The 12,622-nt window shown below is 38.3% G+C and overlaps 1 protein-coding gene across 4 annotated transcripts in view; it reads right to left on the bottom strand.

Moving 5' to 3' along the window:
• Nucleotides 1–12,622, bottom strand: part of LOC115218751 (testis-specific serine/threonine-protein kinase 6-like) — a 61,130-nt gene that overhangs the window by 19,922 nt on the left and 28,586 nt on the right. For 2 of the 4 annotated variants that reach the window (XM_029788664.2, XM_036507550.1), the window contains exon 2: nucleotides 1,944–2,119. The gene's annotated coding sequence lies outside the window, so the exon portion shown is untranslated. Of the gene's footprint in view, nucleotides 1–1,939; nucleotides 2,120–12,622 lie in introns of all 4 variants that reach the window. The other 2 variants (XM_036507561.1, XM_036507558.1) reach the window with 1 other exon arrangement.

Consider the following 12,622-nt stretch of genomic DNA (forward strand, 5'->3'; position numbering starts at 1 on the left):
TAAATATATATATATAGGATCTTTTCGGTTTGAACGGCAGTTTTTTCTAGCGGTGTCATATGAAATTGTTACCCATAATTATGACCCTAGTATCGATCTATTGCATTTCAATCTGTTTTAGGGTTAGGGTTAGTTAGAGTTAGGGTTAGGGGTGGGGGGAAGGGTATCTTTTTTCTTCACAAATGTAAATAAACCCAATCTGTTTCTTAAACGAGGGACATATTCATACGGCACAAAATGTGGTTTTTTTTACCTCAATAGACGTCATTGATTGGTTGAAATTGCAGAAATTGAAGAAAAACAACAACAAATATCTTACAAACTATAAAATTTTCTCAATAAAGCCAAGAGAAAAAGATGTTTTATAAACACATTCTACCAGTATACGAAGTTTAAAAGTGTTTAGTTACGTGGAAATTATTTTAAAAAACTGCCGTTCAAACCGAAAAGATCCTATATATATATATACACATGTGCACGTACGAACTTAAAACAGGATCGACTTTAGAGATGTTAGTGTCTCAAGTTATCTAACTGAATCTCCCGGAATTGGAAGGAGACGCGCATAGTACTTACGTCAATACAATCGGAAATTTACATAAAATGTGCCGCGTATATATCACAGCAGTAGTTTTTTTCCGGTTGGCACACAAATGCTATTATCCCCACACGTCTCATGCCATTTACCCAACAATACACGAGATCGTTACCTACGCAAAAACAATTTCACCAGGAAAAATGTCTGTTCCTATTAGCAATATTAAAGGGGCGGCAAACGGAAGGGCCGCCCCGGGCGGCACACACTTTCGTTACGCTAGTGATTGGTCTAAGCGACTTTCAAATCATTCTCTCCTCCAGGACGCTTAAAATATTGAAGGACGTAAAAGTTGTTAGCAAGTCAGTCGGTTAATTTTTATCAAGAGACTGCATACAGGGAATTGTCTAGTGTAGCACCTGAGCAGGTAAAGAGGAAAGAGAAAAGAATTTCACGCTTTAATCCTGCGGGAGACCTCACCCCTGGTTCAACTTCCTCTTTCAAAGAGATTCAAATTAAAACTTCGCATTAAAATTTCATGTTATTTTATGTTCCGAACACCAGGTTAATAAGGACAGATGTTACTTTATTAAATTTTTAATTATTTTAAGAATACAATTGCAGCGTGGAAGGTGTTTATAAGCCATTTAAGAAACACACAAAAACGGTTAGATTCACTTCAACATTTAAATTTAATTTGTCAAAATATTTTCGTCGCTTTGAGACCGCGACCTGTTCACTAAATGTTGAAGTGAATCTAACGGTTTTTGTGTGTTTCTTAAATGGCTTATAAACACCTTCCACTCTGCAATTGTTTTCGTTCCAGCACACGATCTCAGATCAGGTCACTTGCTATGCAAGTACATCTCCGTAATATTTTAAGAATAAATTGAAATAAAGGCAAGGTATTTCAACAGAAATATAGTTCCAAAAAGGTTAATGTTACGAGCAGTGCGTAGAGTACAAAAGTGTAGTCACAAGTAATAAATGTCTTGCAGGCTGGATAAAAGAGTGCCAACTTTTTTTTTTCCGTCGAACAGTTTTTTCTTTAAAAAAATTTGCGTTCCTGAACTGCTATGTTAGCAACACGTTTCTCTATAGGGACCGTTCTACATCGAGATGTTAACTGCATCTGTTTCAAACAATTATGCTATTATTTTTGTCTTTGCAGATTCCAAATATACATCAGGGTTCCATGGGGAAATTACCCGAGTAACTAACACTCTAGGCCGAACCTGTGAAAATACGTACAGACACGTAGGTACACACACGCACGCGCTCACTTGTAACATAATTTGTTTTTTGGCTGAATTTGCAGCGTCGTTTTAAGAACTACGCTTAGCAAAAAAAAAATGAAAAAATGTAGCATAAAAAGCTGTTTTCTTACGCTATTTTTCACCATACCTACCGCTGTAACTGTACCTCGTGGACTACTTTCAGTCACACGTGAATATTACGAAGAGAGCGCTTTAAAAAAGCCTATGCAAGATTTTATCTTCTGTTGGAAGCACTGCTTTCTAGTGTTAACGCCTCAATAGCACACACGCTTTGGTAAGTCGGTTCGTCTCAAAAGTGGGAGTTATTCTAAAAGAAAAAACAAAGAAGAAAATGTAAGAAGAGAAAGATCATTCCAGAGTTTATGATAGAAATATGTTTAATGGAGTTGGCATCTCAGACTAATCAATTTAAAATGTCTGGTCATAATACTGACTTTATGTGTTACTTGTATATTACGTTTTTCCTACCTGAAGCAACACTAAACTTTGCAAAGAGCGATTATAGACAATAAAGTCTAAACCTTCAAATATTATCTGGTCGTATTTTATGGTAGTGTGGAGGCACATGGTCAAGTGGTTAGAGCAGCGGACTCGCGGTCGAGGGATCGCGGGTTCGAATCTCAGACCGGGCGATGTGTGTGTTTATGAGCGAAAAGCCTAGGCTCCACGCGGCTCCGGCAGAAAGTAATGGCGAACTTCTGCTGAGTCTTTCGCCACAACTTTCTCTCTTTCCTCTTGCAGCTCACCTGCAACGGACTGGCGTCCCGTCCAGGTGGGGAACCTATACGCCAAGGAAACCGAGAAACCGGCCCTTAAGAGCCAGGCGTGGCTCGAGAAGGAACAAACAAACAAGCATTTTATGGTAAGAGGAAAAGCAACATCAACACCGGTGGGGTTTGAATTCAGTATATTCCAGTTCCTTGACTAAAACCTCGAAGGAAATTTGGCCCTCCGCTGAATAGGGATAAATTGACAGAAGGGTTGAAGCCCTAGACGGGATGCTTACAATATTTGTTATATATATATATATATATAATACAAAATGGGACAAGAATGCAAAGCATCCATACAGTGAGGTGATACAAGAAAGGAACAGCAAAACATCCAGATAGACGATACAAAGCAAGGACGGATCATATATATATATATATATATATGTAGTTAATCCAAACATGAAAACACAAAGAGAAAACACAACAACGCGAGGACGTGGAACAAGTATAGTATTATTGGACGCTCAGGAAAGAAGGAAAGAAGGAGGGTTTAACGTTTCGAGTGGAGCTCTTCGTCAGAAACATAGGAAAAGGAAAGATCCAAAGAAGGGAAGACGGAGGAAAAAAAAATCGCCATGGCCGATAGTTAAGGAGTTCGCACTTTGCAATCATGAGGTCCTGGGTTCGATCCTACAGTTTGAGCAATTGTCATTTGCCATAATCTCAGGTGTTGATTCAGGCTTTGTGAGAAAAGACTTGTTAGGCGGAAACTGTTTGGAAGCCTATCATATAAAATGACTTGTTCGAACGCTCCACCTTGTTACACTTTGTATCGCACTGATTGTACCATCGTTGAAATCGACTGTGATACACATGTGCACGCGTACGCTGGTGTGTATGTAGTAGTGGTGGTGGTGGCAGTAGTAGTAGTAGTTGTTGTTGTTGTTGTTATTGTTCTTGTAAGGTTAGAAGAACGCGTGAGGATACGATGTCAGTGAGCAAGTTACAATTGAAGAATAATGAAACACTCTGAAGCCTGGATAGAAATGAAATATTGCTCCAGTCAAGCCTTCTGGCTAATCTAATTTGAGATTGTTTTTTCCAGTCGTAGAATATCAGTTTTATTTTATTTATTTATTTTTTTTTTTTGTGCTTTTTGTTTTTCTCAGATTCTGCTGTTTTACTAAATTTGCAATTACTTCATATTTAATAAATTGTTAATTATATTTCTTATTGGAATTGCGTTTTTTTTTTTTTTGTTTTTTTTTTTTTTGTTTTTTTGGGTTTTTTTTTTTACTTTACTCGCTAACCCTTTCAAATCTGTATTATTTCATTATTCGCAAAATATTTTAAAAACATTAAATAAAAGTAACACGGCTGAATCGTAAGCGGGTCCGATAAAATGTATAGTGGCATTTCGTCCGTCTTTACGTTCAAATTTCGTCGAGGTCATCATTGCCTTTCAGCCTTCGGGGGGCGGGGGGCGATGAAATAAGTACCAGTTGACTACTGAGATCGATGAAATCGACTAGCCTCCCCCACCCCAAAAAAAAAACAATCCACCCACCCAAATTTCAAGTCTTGTGCCTATAGTAGAAAAAATTATTACTAGGGTGGCGTGACGAAACAAAATGCTTAACGGCATTTCTTCTGAGTACAGCGAGTACGGCGAGCTGCCAGAATTGTTAGCACGCCGGGCGAACTGCCTAGTGGTATTTCGTCTGCCGTTACGTTCTGAGTTCAAATTCCGCCGAGGTCGACTTTGCCATTCATCCTTTCGGGGTCGATAAATTAAGTACCAGTTACGCACTGGAGTCGATGTAATCGACTTAATACCTATGTCTGTCCTTGTTTGTCCCCTCTATGTTTAGCCCCTTGTGGGTAATAAAGAAAAAGGTATTTCTTCTGAGTACAAATTCCGTCGTCAATTTTGCCTTTCGGGGGCCGAAAAAAATAAGTACCAGTTGAGCTGTGGGTTGATATTATCGCCTAAATACCTCCTCCAAAATTTCAAGTCTTGTGTCTAAAGTAGAAAGAATTCTTCTCAAAACAGATAATTTTTTTCAAGCGATGTTTGACGGCCATGGTAAGTAATACATTGCTCAAACCTGCGATGTTTCGGTGATTTTTATCACCACAAAAACCAAAAGTAATTACTTTATCAACGAGTCGATCTAGCACAGATCGTTATTAATGTAACACGTTAGGTGAGAAACAGTACTTTTTCTTTTGTTACACAAGTACATTACGTGGTTTAAAGCAAAACAGTACAACGTTAAGTGAATTATAACAATTGTAACACGATACGTCTGCCATGGCTACTTTACTTTTAGGAGGAACGTGATATGAAAAAACCAGTTTCGCAAAATGTTTGTAAATGTATTTATGTACTCTTTTATTTATTTCTATTTATACATTTATTTATCTAGATATCTTATTATCCTTATTATTCATACCCCATATCTCACCCTTCTTCTTTCTTTTTTTTTTTTAAGTGGATAGTTGTGATACCTGCTACTTATATTATAAAAATACCGAACAACTGAAAGCTGTTCTTAACATATGTACCCAGCTTAACACATATTAACACGAAAATGCATATTCATATGCAAATATATCATATTGTACATAGAACATCAACACTTTTACATTTGCACTTATAATAATTTATGATAAAGCAGCGAGCTGGCAGAATCGTTAGCACGCCGGGCGAAATGCTTAGTATTTCGTCAGCCGCTACGTTCTGAGTTCAAATTCCGCCGAAGTCGACTTTGCCTTTCATCCTTTCGGAGGTCAATTAAATAAGTACCAGTTAAGCACTGGAGTCGATATAATCGACTTAATCCGTTTGTCTGTCCTTGTTTGTCCCCTCTGTGTTTAGCCCCTTGGGGATAGTAAAGAAATTTTATAATAATTTATGAACATGGTTTATTAATAAATGTTAAAGTAATAGTCCAAAACAAAGCTGAAGTTTTCAACCAAAGTCTTCATCTTCATTTCACTCGTTTTGTGCAAATCAAGTAAGTTGACAGAACAACGAAAACATCCAATGCTATTCTAAAATTCAATGTACTACTCTCCACTGTTATTATTTAAATTCCACTGATGGAACTTTGTTTCTCATTTAAAAATAAAATCTTTGTTTAAAGGGAGATTTCGAATAATATATATATATTGTTGTCTATGTGGAAAAATTTGTAAATCCTTGCTGGACTAAAGAGTCCTTTCCGGTCTCATAACACGCAGACTATCTCTAACCATTTTCTAGTAATTTTAAACTGTAAATATTCAGTTCCGTACAACCTGCGAGTAGGTGTGTTGTTAGTTTATTTATATATATATATATATATATATATATATATATATATATAATATATATATATATATATATATATATATATATATATATATATATATATATATATATATGCGTAGGAGTGGCTGTGTGGTAAGTAGCTTGCTTACCAACCGCATGGTTCTGCGTTCAGTCCCACTGCGTGACACCAAGGGGCAAGTGTCTTCTACTATACCCTCGGGCTGACCAAAGCCTTGTGAGTGGATTTGGTACACTGAAACTGAAACTGAAAAAAGCTCGTCATGTGTATATATATATATATTCCGAAGTGTACAATATTATATATCCATTACGGCCGATCTTATAAATCGGTTTCTCACTAGGGACTCATCGGAGTGTTAGGTAACAATCCGATTATGTAACCTTGTGCTCATCAGAGGTAGCCGATATGAAATGATACGCATACACACACACACACACACACACATATATACATGCATATATGCATGTATGTATTTATGCATACATATACACATACAAGTAAGAAGGCGAGAAAAGTTTACTAGTTGCAATTGTCGTTTCGATATCACTCCGTTTTTAACGCCATTCATTTAAATGATTTCATGTGAAAGGTTACGTGGTATTTGCAGTTGATTACATTGTCGTGGCACTTCATCAGACTTGCGTCAAAATGTGGCATAAGCAATGATGTTATACCGAAACAGCCGTAACTACTCATAAAAATATAGTAAATTCTTTTTTCGTCTTCTTATTTTGATTATATTACTTCTCGTAAGACTTACACACTGATTCTACCGGTGATGTTCCTAGATTTTCTACACTAGTGAAATTTCAATCTTCCTAGAGACTCCAACAGAAGGGTGCAGGTAGCCAAGAGTTCGGATTGACTGCTGCACTGTAAATACTCTGAATTTCTATCCTATTAGACGCAGGAGTGGCTGTGTGGCCTGTGTGCTAAGTAGCTTGCTTATCAACCACATAGTTCTGGGTTCAGTCTCACTGCGTGGCACCTTGGCCAAATGTCTTCTACTATAGCTTCGGGCCGACCAAAGTCTTGTGAATGGATTTGGTTGACGGAAACTGAAAGAACCCGGTCTCGTATATATGTATATGTGTGTGTGTGTGTGTGTGGTGTGTGTGGTGTGTGTGTGTTGTGTGTGTGTGTGTGTTTGTGTGACTGTGTTTGTCTCCCCAACATCGCTTGACAGCCGATGGGGGGTGTTTACAACCCCGTAACTTAGCGGTGCGGCAAAAGGGACCGATAGAATAAGTACTAGGCTTACAAAGAATAAGTCCTGGGGTCGATTTGCTCGACTAAAGGCGGTGCTCCAGCATGGCCGCAGTCAAATGACTGAAACAAGTAAAAAGAGTATTAATTTGAACAGCAAACACGGAGAGTGGTAAACTCGTATACAGGAATACTGTTCAAGATAAATTCCTGGTTTATTGGCATTATTTTCACTTCAGGAGAAAGCAAACACCTGGAGACGATTGCAGCCGACTTCAAAGAATTAAGAATTCTGCATAAACACACCATTAAAGAATAGACGGTTTGCTTATTCATTGACACAAGAGGAACACTGTGAATACGAGTTTCTGCACCCATAGCTGTCACCAGTACAGTATTACTGTACTTTGACTCCAGCCAGACACGACTTGGATATATACGATGAGTAGACAGCAGTTATACCCTCACTAACCCCCCCCCCCTCTCTCTCTTTCTCTCAGCCGAAATTGCGAGGATGATCCGGTTCTTGACTGAGGATAAAAAGCTTCGAATGACCCGTCCTTGTTTTTTTGTATCGTCTATCTGGATGTTTTTATATCAACTAGTTGTCCGGATGTTTTGCGTTCTTGTCCCTTTTGTATTATATATATATATACAGCAGCGTACGTACACTTTGGTCTCTTCTATTTATATATATTATATATATATATATATATATTATATATATATATATATATATATATATATACGCACATATGCATACATACATATAAATATACATGCATGCATACATACATACATACATACATACATACATACATACATACATACATACATACATACATACATACACATGTAACTCACACACAAGAATATGCATATAGAAACACGTACATAATCTCTATAGACTCTCAAGCTTAAAGAGATGAAAGGAATATTCAGTTGTAAAAAAAAAACGAAAATACTAAGATACAACAAACATACATTCTTGTTTTTTGTGAAGCATGGCTGCAAAATAGCAGAACTTTTACATTCACATCTTGTTTGTATTGCTGATGTTAGCGGTAGTGATACTCTGATGTTGTTGGTAATAGTGGTGGTGGAAATGAAATAGCTAATGGTGGTGGTAGAGGTGAGACTGTTAGTTGTCCTGGTAGTAGAGCCAGCACTGTTGATAGTGTTGTTGGTGTTATTGTTGTTGTTGTTGTTGTAAGGCGGCGAGCTGGCAAAAAACGTTAGCACGCTGGGCGAAATGCGTAGCCGTATTTCGTCTGTCGTTACGTTTCGAGTTCAAATTCCGCCGAGGTCGACTTTGCCTTTCATCCTTTCGGGGTCGATAAATTAAGTACCAGTTACGCATTGGGGTCGATATAATCGACTTTATCCCTTTGTCTGTCCTTGTTTGTCTCCTCTGTGTTTAGCCCCTTGTGGGTAGTAAAAAAATATATTGTTGTTGTTGTTGTTGTTGTTAAGCAAGAAGACGGGTAAGGGTGATTAGGTGATGGTCTAAGGCTTAGGGGCGGGATACCCCAGACCTTGGAAAAAAATAAACTTTGGTCGTCTTGTTGTAGTTGAGGGCTCTTCGTTGATGCCCGACACCACTGGGAGGTGGGCCTCGAAGTCGCTGGAAATGGAGATCTCCAGGTCCAAATTCTTGAACGACTGGTGTTATTGTTGATAGTACTGGTAGGAGGGGGGGGGTAATGCTGATAGCGCTTGTTGTAATAGTTGTTGTTGGTGAAGTTGGTTTTGGTTATAGTGGTTACAGTAATGGAAATAATAGTGGTGACGTGTTTTTCTTTTCTTTTTTTATCATGTTGGTAGCTTGCAGTTATATTCCGTGTCAAATTTCGTGGAGCCGGAAAAAATTCTTGTTCCGCGTTCCAAAGTTTCTCCCGGTTGCAGAGGAGTATTAGTAGAGAGTATAAAGTTTTTTGTTAGTGTAAGTAGTACTGCTTTGTTGTGTGGTCTGTCACCTCTTCATTCAACCTCCTCACCTCGCCTCTCTCCCCCTCACACCTACTTCCACCCACCCTCCTCTCCTCTCTTGCTCCGACACCTACTTCTTCTCTTCACTCCTACCGACCTTCTCCATCCCCCTTCATCGTCAGCCCACCCCACCCCTACACATTACACCCCACTTTCCCTATCCTTCCCCATCCCACCCCGCCCCATCCCTTACACCCACTCCCACATACCACACCTTTACCCTCCTCAGCCTAACCCTTGCTTTCCACACTCTCGCCTCCCCCACCTCCCAACACCATCACACCACACCACACACCACTACACCTTACACCACCATACCACATAACACATCACGTCACAACGCACCACCACGCACACACCAGCAGTGACCACTTCCCAGACCCACATTTTCACATACATACATGCACACACACATACATGCACACGTCAAGATCACAAGCCCTCTTCTACACGCAAATACAAACTCTCTTATACACACGCGCGCGCACCTTCGTTTTGGGATCACCACTACTCTATTATCTCCCTTTCTCCCTAGCTCTCCTGTGTGACCCTTCTGTCCGGCACTCGGCATAATAGATCTCTAGCCACTACACATTCTTTATTTTCTCTCCTTGTTTCTTTCTGTGTTCCTTTCTGTGGAAGAGCGTAGGCTCGAAACGTTAAAGACTTTTTCACTTCCGAGCGTTATACTAATACTTCTGTTTGTTCTCTACACCACCTGTCTTCGTCTTTTGGGGGTTTTTTTGTGTGAATTCTCCCTATATATATATATATATATATATATATATATATATATATATATATATATATATATATATATATATATATATATAAAACTTTTGTATGTTTTTGTGACTATGTTTGTTCCCCTCTATCGCGTGACATCGGTGTTGAATATGTTTACATCCCAGCAATCTAGCTATTGGACAATAGGTACCGATAGAATAAGTACCAGGCTTTAAAAAATAAGTATTAAGGCTGATTCATTGAACTAAACTTCTTCTAGGCACTACTCCAGCATGGCCCCAGTCTAATGACTGAAACAAGCACAAAATAAAAGAGAAAAATAAATAAAATAAGGAAAAGCCGACAGCTATAACATATGGGAACAATATTTTGTTAAAAGCAATAATTTTGCACAGCCCAAAAGAATACGCAATAAACCATGATGATCTATGTGGAAAATCTTTCTGTACGAATTCTAAGCTTGTTATCTGTAAACTTAGTGACCTTACAATTGTGAAACATATGTAAAAAAAATCCTTTGTCTAACATTCTCGCACAAAAGAATACGTGAGAATTATGCTTCCGGTAACATATACATATGAAAACACATATGTAAACAAATCAACACCATTATCACGCTATAGAGGGGAACAAACATAGTCACAAAACCATACAAACGTATATATATATATATATATATTATATATATATATAATATATATATTATATATATATATATATATAAAACTTTTGTATGTTTTTGTGACTATGTTTGTTCCCCTCTATCGCGTGACATCGGTGTTGAATATGTTTACATCCCAGCAATCTAGCTATTGGACAATAGGTACCGATAGAATAAGTACCAGGCTTTAAAAAATAAGTATTAAGGCTGATTCATTGAACTAAACTTCTTCTAGGCACTACTCCAGCATGGCCCCAGTCTAATGACTGAAACAAGCACAAAATAAAAGAGAAAAATAAATAAAATAAGGAAAAGCCGACAGCTATAACATATGGGAACAATATTTTGTTAAAAGCAATAATTTTGCACAGCCCAAAAGAATACGCAATAAACCATGATGATCTATGTGGAAAATCTTTCTGTACGAATTCTAAGCTTGTTATCTGTAAACTTAGTGACCTTACAATTGTGAAACATATGTAAAAAAAATCCTTTGTCTAACATTCTCGCACAAAAGAATACTGAGAATTATGCTTCTGGTAACATATACATATGAAAACACATATGTAAACAATCAACATCATTATCACGCTATAGAGGGGAACAAACATAGTCACAAAACCATACAAACGTTATATATAAATATATATATATTAACACGCAGACATCTTTATCTATGAATACACATGCAAACACTCATATTCACTGAAACACACATGCACATGCGCGCGCACGAACACTTTTCTATTCACTGTATTACCCATGAGAGAGAAAAGTTTTTCCGCGTTCATATTTAGTATTCAGATCGCCCTACTGAGGTATTTTCTCCCGGCTCTATTGTTAATAATAATAATATAAATGGTTTTACGGTACTAGCTTTGTATGGTTCCTAGTCAGACATACAAATATATTTTCAAAATATGCAATATATGTGTGTGTATACACACACACACACACACACACACACACACACACACACACACACACACACACACACACACATACACACACACACACATATATATACGTACATACATACATACATACACACACACATATATATATATATACACACACATATATTTATGCATACACACACACACATATATATATACTAGCAGTATCGCCCGGCGTTGCTCAGGTTTGTAAGGGAAATAACTATAAAGCATTTTTAGAGAGTTATAGCCAAAAAATAGCAAAAAAATGGAAAAAAAATGATGGTAAATTTTTTTGAGAGTTAAAAAAGGTGGAGTTGCGTCCCCTAGACGGTCTGTGGTTTGGGTTTCTGATTCTCGACCCCATGTCGAATTTATCGATTTTTTTCAGAACTGGGGGAACTTTTCAAAATTTTCGCTGCGTTAGTTTTGAATTATGACATTGGGTATGTGTGTGTCAAGTTTCATCAGAATCGGTTGAAAGCCGTGGTCAGGGTGAGGGTACAAGCAAACAGACACACAGAAACACGCACAGACAAACTGCCGTTTATATAGAGAGAGATATATATAGATACATAGGCATACAAGTACCCGTGTGTGTACGCGCGCCTTTGCCTCCGTGTGTGTGTCTGTCTGTCTGTCTGTGTCTATATATGTGTGTGAGTGTGTGCGTGTTAGCGTGCATGCGCATGTGTGTGTGTCTGCGTTTGTGTTTCTGTGTGTGTTGTGTGTTCGTGTGTGTGTGTGGTTGCGTGCGTGTGTTCAGCCGACTTTCATTAATGAAGTATCGTTGAAGCTTGTGGAATGTTAGATTAGTGCATTTGCTGGGTCGCCAATGGTTGGATTAACACATACAGTTTACCCAACATTTCTCTACCTTACCCTACCTTTAAAATACTCAGTATTAATCAATAAAAGGGTAAATACTCCCTTCGGTCATGAATGACCATGGGATTATACTTAGAAAGTTCCCTTCCAAGGCTTAAGGCCGGGCAGGGTAGTGTATGGAAGACCAACAGTCTCGCCACTCCATGCTACCGATGTTATCCAAGGGAAACGCAAAAGCCGATACAGCTTGGCACCAGTGACATCAAAACTCATTTCTACAGCTGAGTGAACGGGAGTAGGATCGCGGTTTCGATTCCCAGACCGGGCGTTGTGAGTGTTTATTGAGCGAAAACACCTAAAGCTCCACGAGGCTCCGGCAGGGGATGGTGGTGA

The sequence above is a fragment of the Octopus sinensis genome, linkage group LG1, assembly GCF_006345805.1.
Source record: "Octopus sinensis linkage group LG1, ASM634580v1, whole genome shotgun sequence".
Classification (NCBI taxonomy): Eukaryota; Metazoa; Mollusca; class Cephalopoda; order Octopoda; family Octopodidae; genus Octopus; species Octopus sinensis.